At 43.7% G+C, this 7,443-nt stretch overlaps 1 long non-coding RNA gene across 1 annotated transcript; it reads right to left on the reverse strand.

Annotated features, from left to right (window-relative positions):
• Positions 1-229: 229 nt before the first annotated feature.
• On the reverse strand, positions 230-6,416 carry LOC125485660. Its single transcript, XR_007264371.1, has 3 exons — positions 6,018-6,416; positions 1,044-4,340; positions 230-951 (listed from the first exon to the last, which is right to left on the reverse strand). It is a non-coding gene; the product is annotated as an uncharacterized LOC125485660 (long non-coding RNA).
• Positions 6,417-7,443: the final 1,027 nt, after the last annotated feature.

Raw genomic sequence — 7,443 nt, forward strand, 5'->3', positions numbered from 1 at the left:
CACCACCTCCAAGTTCCTTGGACCTCTTTCTCATACCGATTATTCTCATAGGTTCTGAGTATCACTGAGAATTAACCTTTGAGTATTGAACCTCGACTGACATTAGGCCTCTTGACCTTTGACCACCTTGGTAATATTCCAGCAACCTTGCTTTCATGTCCCAGGCAACGTCCCTGTCTTTCAGATAATCCGTGTTGCAGCAACATGAAACACAAAAACAGTCAGAGCCTCAAACATAACACATGATTATTTATTGACGAAACGCATCTAGGAATTTCAGACCTATTACAACTAAGCACCTTTATGAAAGTGTGTCTGATTAATGAGGTGTCCTCTGGAATAGTTCCTGTTGCTTGTTGCTTCTCCCTCAATACCAGCTGTACTGTAGACAGACTGCTGACCTTATGACCCTTTGCTTTGGATGCCTCTGGTGGGCATCCTCTGGTTACCTGAGACTGTGAAGGTCCTGGTATGCTGAATGAGTTCTGCATGAAGGCTATATGGCAATATGGCAGTCAGAGGCATTTTTGCCAATGGACAGAGAGGCAGAGGAGAGGCTTCCCCATTAGAAGCACCCTGAAAGGTACCCCTGATAGCTGCTCATCCTCTATGATTAAGCCCATTTGGCCCTCCATACATACCTGAGAGAAACCAGGAGCTGGACATGACTCCAGGTTTCTTGTACACCTCTTGTTCTGGCTCTGTATACTGGAATTCAGAGCCTAAGTAATGCACAGCAGGTCAAAGGGCATGCTCAGTATCCCATCACTTCAGCCATTGGGTTTAGCCTGACATGATAGTCACTAGTCTGTTGTTGATGGGATGCTCCAAAGTCCATGCCATTAGATGAAAACCCTCTGGAATCTCTGTTGAATCTCCATGTACCTCACACTGTGTGTCAAACCTCTGCAGCCTGATGGACAACTCCAGGCACTCTTCATCAGCCTGGGACTGATAGGAACAAAAGGAGGCCTTTTCAGTTCACTGGCCTGTTCTGCCATTCAACACAATCATAGCTGATCAAACACTTCAACTCCTCTTACCTCCACTGCTTCCAGCACCCTTTATGCCATTGGTCATCGAAATGTCAAAAATGCATCAATTTTAACATCTAGATCACCTTCGTCATCAGGTCTCTGAGTTCAAGGGGCTTATAAGTTCTCCTCTTGGGGTGATGAGAGCAGCTGTCAAGACAAGGACAAGAGTCATCATCATGATTTGAGATGAGTTCAGAGAGAACTGCTTTTGAAAAACACACTCTGGCACCATTGCAAGACTGCAACTAAGGTCTGGGCCTTCAAGACTTCAACGTTGAGACATACCTTCCTCCCCAAATTCTCAAACGCAGAGGGCCAAAACCCATCAAGGCTTTTTGCCACCTTCCTCACTTTGAAATTACTCCAATTCTTCAGCAGGGGATAGCATTGCGACCTTGCAATCACCCCTGGGGTCTGTCCTCTTCTGAACCAAAACCCCAGATCCACTGCTGGGCTACCAGATAGCTGAATGTTGGAATGACCACCTCCAGTCATGGCCCTCTCTTAGGAATATGCATCCCTTTCTCACACAAATGAAAAGGTACTTTGTCACAAATTTGACCTCAAGTACGTGCAAAAATTGTCCTTGGTCAGCAACAAGCAATTTTCAATGGTCTTTGCTAACTAAGAGATACTGCTATTCATAGTCCCTCCCTCGCCCTAGATTCCCTGGATCTCGAGAGGACCTGATCAGCAATGGGACGCTGAAGAGAACAACTCTGTTACACATGGTGTTTGAAGGATCTCTGAGGAACTGGCTGATTTCTATGGTATCTCCAAGTGAGTTGGTATCTGACAGGCATCTCTTTATATTAATGAACATGGTGGTATCTTCGGGTAGGCAGATCCGCGAGCATTTAAACAAAAATAGAGGACTTACACTGCATGAGAAGATTGGCCAAAGAATGTTTGGCACAGAGGAGTAGCAGGAACCATTAGCTGTCCTCGTGAACGCATTTATTTCAAACTTGGCAAGGTAGCTCTGGTCAAGGCACTGACATGTGTGTGTACCAAATATGGACTGTTTCTCTCACCCTACCTTATGTAAAATGTGCAATGTTTATTTGTTGCAAAGGAGCAGCAAGGGATGGTGACCTGTTGTTCAAGTTATTGAGATAGCTCGTCCCTTCAGGGTGAACTGCGCTAGGCTGTTCAGTCGCTGGGGCCAGAAATTGAGGCTTTAGTCTCGTCCCATGTTTCCGCAACACACAGCGAGCAATGATTTGACCAGGGTAGTAAGTATTGGGCAGGATCACGTTGATACACTCTCTCTGAGCATCGCACCTACACAGTGAGCTGGTGGCTAATGTCCTAGGCACAAGAAGCTGACTTGGTAACCCATGGAGCTGTAGGAATCCTAACACTTATATCGACGACTGGACATAGGCTTCAGTAAATTGTGGATTCAGGCAGACCTTTGGCAGATTTCACAACCTACCCACCAAGGAAAGGGAAATTGCTTTGACATTTATGCACCCTACAAGGATGAATACTGAAAAAGGTTGACTGACAAGACCAGGTAATGCATGGACCATTAAAGATTTGTCATCAAGCAGCTATCACAGGAGCTGAATTGTATGTTGCTATATATTGCCTTTCCATTTTCTTTTTTAACCTTTGTGTTGCTCTTATACCCTTATTGAGCCAACCCAGTCTCTGATGATTGTCAGCAGCTTTAAATCTTCTTCCCACGGGAGGTTCGAGCTGTTCATATAAAAATAAAGATTCGTATTTCTACTGTTCCTGACTATAGGAGTCCACTACAGCCAAAAGTACTTTATTTTTGAAATATATGAGTCTGATCACTATTATCACATATAATACATGGTAAGAAATTGGCACAGGGGCCATTTGAACAAACTCCAACAATGTGCTGAAGATATGATCATTTGGTAAAATGGTAAAAAATTGCAGCACGCTGCTGTGCAGAGGGACTTGGGTGTCCTTGTGCATGAATCGCTAAAAGTAGGATTGCAGGTGCAGCAGGTAATTGAAAAGGCAAATGGAATTTTGTCTGCCATCGCTAGAGGGATGAAGTTTAAAAACAGGGAGGCTATTCTACAGCTGCATAGGGTGCTGGTGAGGCCACACCTGGAGTACTGTGTGCAGTTTTGGTCTCCTTACTTGAGAAGAGATATACTAGCACTGGAGGGGGTGCAGAGGAGATTCACTCGGTTGATTCCAGAGTTGAAAGGGTTGGATTATGAGGAGAGACTGAGTAGACTAGGATTATACTCATTGGAATTCAGATGAATGAGGGGAGATCTTATAGAAACATATAAGATTATGAAGGGAATAGATAAGGTGGAGGCAGGGAGGTTGTTTCCGCTAGCAGGTGAAACTAGGACTAGAGGGCATCGCCTCAAAATAAAGGGAAGCAGATGTAGGACTGAGGTCAGGAGGAACTTCTTCACCCAAAGGGTTGTGAATCTGTGGAATTCCCTGCCCAGTGAAGTGGTTGAATCTACCTCGCTGAATGTTTTTAAGGCAAGGCTAGATAAATTTTTGAACAGTAAAGGAATTAAGGGTTATGGTGAGTGGGCGGGTAAGTGGAGCTGAGTCTCAAAAAGATCAGCCATGATCTTATTAAATGGCGGGGCAGGTTCGAGGGGCCAGATGGCCTACTCCTGCTCCTAGTTCTTATGTTCTTATTTGTTTTCAGTGTTGTTGATTAAGGGATAAATATTGATCAGGATGCTGGGGTGAATTCTTCGGTGCTTCATCAAAATAGGACAATGGGGTGACAACCCCTTAAGAGAGAAGGTAGAGGCTCAGTTTACTATTTAGGCTGAAAGACAGCATCACTGACCGTGAGGCACAGTAATACATTACAGTGTCAGTTCGATTACTGTGATCTTCTAAGTCAAGAATACATCCAACTGAGCCATGACTGAGTCTCATATCATGTCCTCAAAGCAATCTCATTAATGTTGAGCTAATTGTTAGCTTGCAAAGACATTTTAAACATACTATATGTCATTCTGCATCTTCTGTAACTTTGTATGTTTCTGGATGACTTCAATATTCAAATTTGAACTATAAAGAAAACACATGTTGATCATGCAAAACAATGAAAACATACTTAACTTAAAAGATGTTTTAAGTGTTTTAAGGGACTTAAAGTTATTGCAACTTTAAGTCATCAGAAAAACATAAGTTCTTTGGAATCTCATTTTGAGGATCACAGAATATCTGAGGATCACAGACTATCTGAAGATCACATGTTTTTGGTGTGTCAGTCTATCTGTCAGTTTACAAGGTGTGGGACGGTCAATATCCAATCGAGTTCTCCAGAAACGATGGCTGCCAACAGAAAAAAAACAGTTCAGGGTCCTGTCCAACCTCCTATTCGATAGGCACGGTGAATGGTTATCATCCTGTACAATGATTCAGCAAATTTCAGCTCAACATTTACAGCTGAGTCATCTGACTCGGGCTGATATAGAGTATCTATGGAGGCTGACATGGTTTATCAGGTTCTCCGAGATGAACATACACTTTAAGGTGTAAGGTAGCTCATGGTCACTGGACGAACACAGGTCTGTGAGGGAATGATCTGAGCAAATTCACTTATCAATCATGTTCACACTGTGTCAGCTTGATACCACATGAGAACCACTTTGTAATACTTACAATACCTACTGCAGAGTGTAGTTAAATATTTTATGTTACAGAATAACTTAATTCCAGCTCCAGCATTAAATATGTTCAAAACCAAAGCAAATAATCCTTGACTATCTCACTACTAAGCACAAGAGTTGTGTAAAAGCCTTTCATTAACAGGAACATATGTGCAAACAAAAAAGTGATAGTTGGCATATAATGTGTATATGTATCAAATCATCCACTTTGGAAGGGAACATAGAGAAAGTGAATGTTTGTAAATAACCGAGGGTAAATTCAGATGACCAGAGAGCCATTGTATGTGAATCACACAAACTTAACATGCAAGTGCAAAGGGCAATCTGGAAACTAAATTGTATGTGAGCCCTTATTGGAGCACATGAGTAGCATCATCTCACTGTAATTATTGAGGCCTTGGTGAGACGACACCTTGTGCTGTGCATAGTTTGGTCCCCTTAATTAAGGAAATGTATATCAGCCTTACAGGGATTACAGGATTTTGCTGTTTACAAAGTTGGTCACTGTCTTACCAACGTTACAGTAGTGACTACATTTCAAAGTGCTTAATGGGCTGTGTGACTCCACAAGATGTACAGTGGATGTGTAACACATTATATAACTACATTTCATTGGTCATGTCTACAATTGTTCAAGTTGCTGTTGCTTTGTATTATTCTTGAACAATAAAGTCCAGAGAAAATTGTGCAGCAGGTGCTGAAGGACTTACTTTTCAGTTTGCTCATGGGTTGTGGGTATCTCTAACAAGGCCTGTGTTTATTGCCCCTTATGAATTTGCACATACAAAGGTAACCTCTTGCATGACTGCAGTACATGTGGTGTAGATACATCCCACAGTATTGATGAGGAGGAGTTCCAGGATATCAAGGCCAGAGTGACCAAGCATGTGAGAGAGCGAGAGAAATGGTTTTACTGGGGTGCTAGGACATCAAAGATGTGTCAACAGCAGTTCTTCACTGTAACTATTCTATCTGGTAATATACTGGAGTTCAGCAAGGAGTTTGCCCTGCAGGGGATGAGGTGGGGGTTAAATTAGCAAAAAAATTAAAAGTGGCAGGTGTGATTTAGATAACATGGAAAGCAGTTGCACTACAAATTTCCCTGGGAAAACTAACGTTTATCTCCATGAATCTGAGGTAAACACAACCAATCCAATTTGTTACACCAATGCCGATAGTTATTATCACTCACGGTCCCTCACAGAGGATGACTCTCAGGGTGAGTGTGTAGATGGCTGTACAGACCGATACGACTACCACAGGCTCTGTTAAACTTGGGGCAGAGGGTGGTCATGGCAAGGGGGTGGGTGGGGCTTTGCTGTGACAGCGCGCTCCTTACACTGTTTTCCCCCGGCTTCCGCTTTTTCCCGACGGCAAGCCTCGAGGTTCTCGACGCCTTCCTGGATGCTCCTCCTCCGGGTGTGTGTGGGAATGCCGCACTTTGCAAGTGAGGCCTTGAGGGGATCACTGAAGCGCTTCCTCTGTCCACCTGGGGCTTGCCTGATGTTTCGGAGCTGGGAGTAGAGCTCCTGCTTGGGGAGTCTCGTGTCGGTCATGCCCAGCCCATCGCAGCCAATGGAGGGTGGTCAGTGTCTTGATACTGGGGATGTTGGCCTGGTTGAGCTGGTGTGGGTGCATCTTCCTTTCCAGTGGATTCGCAGGATCTTGCGCAGGCAGCGTTGGTGGTAACTGCTCCAGGGCTTTGAGGTGTCTGCAGTAGACAGTCCACGTCTCAGAGCATAGCACAGCACCATCTGCTGGATTAAGAATTAAAAGTCACTCAGAGATAGCAAGAACTGCTGATGCTGGAGTCAGAGTCAACACATAGTGTGGAGCTGGGGGAACACAGCAGGTCAGGCAGCACCAGAGGAGAAGGAAAGTCAGTGTTTTGGGTCGGGACCATTCTTGACCCGAAACGCCGACATTCCTGCTGCTCTGATGCTGCCTGACCTGCTGTGTTCCTCCAGCTCACACTGTGTTGACTTAAAAATTAAAACAAGATTTTACAAAGCCCTTTTGCCTGTGAGTGAATCAATCTGGAGGAAATTGCGGGAAAGTGCTTAGATCTGGAATAAGGAAAAACATTCACATGTGCTTCAGCAAACTCGCTTTAATTTGCTTCAAGCTTTGAAGGAAACGGGGAGTTAAAAGGCCCAAAAATTTACAGAAAGTTCACACTAATAGTTCAAGGCAAAAGACCTAACGCCAATTTTATAATCCATCTTTTATTTATTCTCTAACTGTTATTGCACACCTCAAATGCTCTCATGTTCCAAATCTGTTTGTGTTTCAAGACAAAATAAGAACATATTGAAGGTAGGGTTAGTAGCTAAAATGAAAGTAGAAAATGCTGGATGTTACTATTCATTTCCTGACAGTGGATGGATGGCTTTGATTTGGTCATTGATAGAAGGTAGATTATGATGCCAGTCACTATATAACATTGTTCTGAGGAAGGGTCACCGGACCCAAAACCTTAACTCTGTTTTCTCCTTCACAGATGCTGCCAGACCTGCTGAGCTTTTCCAGCAACTTTGTTCTTGTTCCTGATTTACAGCATCCGCAGTTCTTTTGGTTTTTACTATGTAACATATGACTTGACACCAAGTTGCCATTTTTAACCTTGTTGTTGCACCTAACATGTTGTCCCAAAGATGCAGAGTTCTGAAAGAGGCTCACAAGCAAACCAGAGATAGCAAGAACTGTAGATGCTGGAGGCAGAGATAACACAGTGTGGAGCTGGAGGAACACAGCAGGCCAGGCAG

This window comes from Rhincodon typus, chromosome 21, assembly GCF_021869965.1.
Source record: "Rhincodon typus isolate 14 chromosome 21, sRhiTyp1.1, whole genome shotgun sequence".
Taxonomy (NCBI): domain Eukaryota; kingdom Metazoa; phylum Chordata; class Chondrichthyes; order Orectolobiformes; family Rhincodontidae; genus Rhincodon; species Rhincodon typus.